The sequence below is a fragment of the Delphinus delphis genome, chromosome 8 (assembly GCF_949987515.2).
Source record: "Delphinus delphis chromosome 8, mDelDel1.2, whole genome shotgun sequence".
In the NCBI taxonomy this organism is placed as follows: domain Eukaryota; kingdom Metazoa; phylum Chordata; class Mammalia; order Artiodactyla; family Delphinidae; genus Delphinus; species Delphinus delphis.
In genome coordinates, this window is record NC_082690.1 from 88,730,661 (window position 1) to 88,736,682 (window position 6,022).

Genomic DNA, 6,022 nt, shown 5'->3' on the forward strand with positions numbered 1-6,022 from the left:
AGACTGTAGGATCCTATCAGTCTGCCAGTCCCTCTTGTCCCCTTCTGAGCTTTTTGAGACATTGGAAATGCCACGTGTTCTCTCCCACAGGGGGAGTCAGTCTGTATCCAGCTCACAAGGGCTGCTTGTGTGAATCTTTTCCCGTCTTGTGTTCAGTAGCATTCCCTTCGTAGCTTGAAATTAGCCTTGGGAAGTCTTTACACCATTTGAAAACTCTCTGTATTAGTTTCCTATTGATTCTGTAACAAAGTACAACAAGTGAAGTGGTGTAAAACAACACAAATGTATTCTTTTTTCTGACATTATCTCTCTCTCTCCTGGATAATCCAGGATCATCATCTCCAGGTCCTTGAATTAATCACATCTGCAATGTTCCTTTTGCCATCTAAGGTAACATTTTCAAAGGTTCTGGGGATTAGGGCATCACCTTTGGAGGGCTATCATTCTGTCTACCAACCCCTAAAATCAGAGATTTTTATTTTAAAGAGAGCTAGTTGGTAACTATTTATCAGCACACACAATCCCTATGACCCTTTGAGGGCTTATGGGGAAAGACCCTAATCCTTCTCATGGTAGACATGCTGCACTACCATGTTGACATCAATGCTCCCATACCTTCTGCTGTATAGGGACATTTGTAAGGTTTCTGCCTCTGGAAAGTGGGCCATAACTACGATCTCATTCCCAAGCTTCTCTGGGCGTCCTATCGAACCCAGGCTGGAGGCTGCCAGGTGCAGTAACGCCACCCTGTTGCTTAAGCTGTCACCTCTCTCTAGTTTTCCCTCCTTCTTTAGCCATTGAAATTTACCTTGTTTTGGAAGGGAAAACCTGCTTTTATGTTATTATACATTCATCTTAAGCCATGCTTATCAAACAAACTTTTTACATCTTCTAGGTCTTAGTTCCTAATAGCTAAAGGCAAGCTTTTAGAATTCAACAAACCTTTTCTCTCTCACAAAGCCAGCTTCTCACAAATCAAAAACACCTTTCTTTTAAGATTCCACTTATTTCCAAGTTTCAAAGCCCTATTTTGAACCTCAAAGCCAATAAATGCTGTTTTGCCATCCCTCTAAAGCAATGACAGCCACTGAATAAAGAATGGGTGGAGGGTCTCCAGGCAACTAGAATATAATACGACAGTTTTTATCTTTCAACATGGCTAACAATGTGGTAAGACATGTATCAAAATGCCAAGCAGGTGGACCAGATAACACATGCTGTTGAAGTTTAGAGGATGGACAGGTTGGTGGGGGATGCCTGGTCAAAGGTACCTTGATGGTATGGGAAGGACTGAGCTTGGCCAGGGTGGATGGTTTGGGTTCAAGCAGGAAAAGAATCAGAGGGTCAGGAAGGGGCAGGTGTGCACAAGGGACCAGGAGTCCTTCATCTGTCTGCTGGGGGCATTTATGTGGGAGAGTACCAGGGAAATGGAATAGCTGAGGCTTTGAATGGCAGGCTGAAGATTAGGACCACATTTCTAGTCCCGGGGCAGTGGCTCCATGGACATGCTGCGAGCTGTTGATCACCTGAGTGGAGGGGTGTGTCTGCAGCTTATCCTTCGAAACCCAAAGCCCATCCGAGCTCTACAGCAGCGCATGGCATCTTGGTAGAGCACCCTTGACATGTCACCGAGCCTTTGTCCATACATCACAGACACCTCCCAAAGCAGTCCTGGGAAGCATCCATGCTACTGCCTCCACCACATGCGGGAAAAACAGACCTTAGCATATCTTGAAATTCTCTTATAAGCAGTTTACATTTGGTGTTCGCTACTTAGTTATTGGCTCAGTTTGGGGGAGGACAGAGAATGTATGTATGAGCACGTGTGTGTGGTATGTGCGTGTGTGATGTATGTACGTGTGGTATGCATGTATACACAAGGTGGGGCATGTGTGTGTACGTGTGATGTGTGCTGTGCTTGTGTGATGTATATATGTGTGTGGGGGGGTGTATGTGTGTATGGTGTGGTACGTTCCCTCTGTACGTGCCCACGATGCATGGAGTGTGTGGGGTAGGTGCATGTGTATACAGAGTGTGTGTATGTGGCATGTGGTGAGTGTGTGGTGTGTGAGACTTGTGGGGTACGTGTGCCTGGGGAGCGGGGTGTGTGTGTGTGGTGTGTGACTGTGGGTGAGATACGTGTGTGTTGGGAGTGGTCTGCATCTAGTATAAGCATGGATGATGTGTGGTGCATATGTGTGGTCTGTGGTTTGGGGAGTGTGTGTGTGCGTGTGTGTGTGCGCGCACACATGTGGACTTGTGCTGTGGTATTTAAGAGCCCAGCTCTGGAGCCAGACTGCCTGAATTAATGACTGGCTCCACCACATGGGCGAATGACTTAACTGCTTTGTGCTTTCATTTCCTGATCTCTAGAAAGAGGGTAGTAAGAGTGCCTGCCTCCAAGTGATGTTGTGAGTTGCCACACACAAGACATTGACACAGCGCCAAGCACATAGATGACCCTCAATAAATATTAGCTGCTGTTTCGTCCCCTCACAGATCCTCAGGTTTTCAGGTGCAGTTTAGAGGTCTCTCTGCCTTTTCTGCTGGTGGATGGTCCTTTGGAAGCAGCAAGCAGTCACAGTTTGTTATAGAACCGTTAGGTCCAAGCTAACAGAGAGGATTTTTCTTCTTCACGTCCTCGCTGACCTTCAGCATCACTGCTCATCTTTGAACTCACTGTAGATTCTGACAACACACAAAATCCTGCGCTGCTTGGTTTTTCAGAAACCTGTCTGGGCTGATGAAGAAGAGAGGCAGCCCTCCACCACGCTCAACTAGGAAGAAAAGAAAAACAAGTATGTTACAAGGACACGGGGTGGGTGGCTGTCAGATATTAACCACAACTACGACCTCCACGGCTCCTTAAAAGGAGCGTGTGTTCGGTAAGATGCAATATGTTTGCTGCTCATGGAACTTGTATTCTGAAGAGAAAAATGCCCGTGAAAACTCCTCTAGAATGAGTGGTGATGCCTCTGGCTGATGGTTCAAAGACTGACATTTCTGTGGGGGCAGTAAGGAGCCAGGGGGTGAGGAAAAGTCATTTTCCCTCATTTTTATCGGATCCAGAGTGGTTTCTAGGGCATGGGCAAAGAGAGTCCACCTGGAGGGCACTGTACAAATATCAGGACCATCTTGTCCAGACTAGCAATTAGAGAGGAGGAAATGAATCATAATTTAATTGAAAAAGTAAGTCCATCAAATTTGTGTTACTGGACAAATGCATGAAGAAGTATATATAATATATGTGTGTGTATCTCCTGATTATCATAGTCACCTCTAGTCCTCCTCTATCCCCTAACCAGCTTTATTTTGTTAACTCCCTTCCCCTCTAGACTATAAGGTTGACAGGGACAGAAATTTCGCTTCTGTTGCTCATGGCTGTAGCTCCAGTTACTGGAACAGTCCAGGCACATTGCAGGTACTTTGTACTTAGGTGTTGAGTAAATAAATGAAAAAAAAAGAAAGAAAACCACTTAACTGTCCAGTGAGAGGGTTTGGTAAATACAATAAGCCACCTCTATTGAGCGGAAAACAATGGAACCACTGAAAGTGATAAGGCAGATTTAAATCCTTATTTATTAACCTGGAAATACAAACATTTTCTATTTAGTGAAAATAATTAGGGTGCAGAACAGTTTATGTGTATGTGTCTTTTGTATGTATGTGTTTATAGTTATGTGTCTGTATGTATTTTTTTTAAACATCTTTATTGGGGTATAATTGCTTTACAATGGTGTGTTAGTTTCTGCTTTATAACAAAGTGAATCAGTTATACATATACATATGTTCCCATATCTCTTCCCTCTTTTTTTTGAAAAATTTTATTCTGTTTATTTATTTATTCTTGGCGCCTGGACAGGGACATGAACCCTGGGCCCTCAGATTAAAAGTCTGATGCTCTCCCAGCTGAGCTACCCAGGCATCTCTTCCCTCTTGCGTCTCCCTCCTTCCCACCCCCACAATCCCACCCCTCCAGGCAGTCACAAAGCACCGAGCTGATCTCCCTGTGCTATGCGGCTGCTTCCCACTAGCTATCTACCTTACGTTTGGTAGTGTATATATGTCCATGCCTCTCTCTCGCTTCGTCACAGCTCACCCTTCCCCCTCCCCATATCCTCAAGTCCATTCTCTAGTAGGTCTGTGTCTTTATTCCTGTCTTACCCCTAGGTTCTTCATGACATTTTTTTTTCTTAAATTCCATATATATGTGTTAGCATACAGTATTTGTCTTTCTCTTTCTGACTTACTTCACTCTGTATGACAGACTCTGAGTCTATCCACCTCATTACAAATAGATCAATTTCGTTTCTTTTTATGGCTGAGTAATATTCCATTGTATACATGTGCACATCTTCTATATCCATTCATCTGATGACGGGCACTTAGGTTGTTTCCATCTCCGGGCTATTGTAAATAGAGCTGCAATGAACATTTTGGTACATGACTCTTTTTGAATTTTGGTTTTCTCAGGGTATATGCCCAGTAGTGGGATTTCTGGGTCATATGGTAATTCTATTTGTAGTTTTTTAAGGAACCTCCATACTGTTCTCCGTAGTGGCTGTACCAATTCACATTCCCACCAGCAGTGCAAGAGTGTTCCCTTTTCTCCACACCCTCTCCAGCATTTATTGTTTCTAGATTTTTGGATGATGGCCATTCTGACTGGTGTGAGGTGATATCTCATTGTAGTTTTTTTTTTTTATATTTTATTTTATTTAACATCTTTATTGGGGTATAATTGCTTTACAATGGTGTGTTAGTTTCTGCTTTATAACAAAGTGAATCAGTTATACATATACATATGTTCCCATATGTCTTCCCTCTTGCGTCTCCCTCCCTCCCACCCTCCCTATCCCACCCCTCCAGGCTGTCACAAAGCACTGAGCCAATATCCCTGTGCCATGCGGCTGCTTCCCACTAGCTATCTACCTTAATACGTTTGTTAGTGTGTATATGTCCATGACTCTCTCTCGCCCTGTCACAGCTCACCCTTCCCCCTCCCTATAACCTCAAGTCCGTTCTCTAGTAGGTCTGTGTCTTTATTCCTGCCTTACCCCTAGGTTCTTCATGACATTTTTTTTTCTTAAATTCCATATATATGTGATAGCATACGGTATTTGTCTTTTTCTTTCTGACTTACTTCACTCTGTATAACAGACTCTAGGTCTATCCACCTCATTACAAATAGCTCAATTTCGTTTCTTTTTATGGCTGAGTAATACTCCATTGTATATATGTGCCACATCTTCTTTATCCATTCATCCGATGATGGGCACTTAGGTTGTTTCCATCTCCAGGCCACTGTAAATAGAGCTGCAATGAACATTTTGGTACATGACTCTTGTTGAATTTTGGTTTTCTCAGGGTATATGCCCAGTAGTGGGATTGCTGGTAGTTCTATTTGTAGTTTTTTAAGGAACCTCCATACTGTTCTCCATAGTGGCTGTACCAATTCACATTCCCACCAGCAGTGCAAGAGTGTTCCCTTTTCTCCACACCCTCTCCAGCATTTATTGTTTCTAGATTTTTGGATGATGGCCATTCTGACTGGTGTGAGGTGATATCTCATTGTAGTTTTGATTTGCATTTCTCTAATTATTAATGATGTTGAGCATTCTTTCATGTGTTTGCTGGTCAATCTGTATATCTTTTTTGGAGAAATGTCTATTTAGGTCTTCTGCCCAGTTTTGGATTGGGTTGTTTGTTTTTTTGTTATTGAGCTTCATGAGCTGCTTGTAAATTTTGGAAATTAATCCTTTGTCAGTTGCTTCATTTGCAAATATTTTCTCTCATTCTGAGGGTTGTCTTTTGGTCTTGTTTATCGTTTCCTTTGCTGTGCAAAAGCTTTGAAGTTTCATTAGGTCCCATTTGTTTATTTTTGTTTTTATTTCCATTTCTCTAGGAGGTGGGTCAAAAAGGATCTTGCTGTGATTTATGTCATAGAGTGTTCTGCCTATGTTTTCCTCTAAGAGTTTTATAGTGTCTGGCCTTACATTTAGGTCTTTAATGCATTTTGAGC

The 6,022-nt window shown here is 42.8% G+C and overlaps 1 non-coding gene across 1 annotated transcript; it reads right to left on the reverse strand.

Annotated features, from left to right (window-relative positions):
• Nucleotides 1-3,851: 3,851 nt before the first annotated feature.
• Nucleotides 3,852-3,924, reverse strand: TRNAK-UUU (transfer RNA lysine (anticodon UUU)). Its single transcript has one exon. It is a non-coding gene; the product is annotated as a tRNA-Lys (tRNA).
• Nucleotides 3,925-6,022: the final 2,098 nt, after the last annotated feature.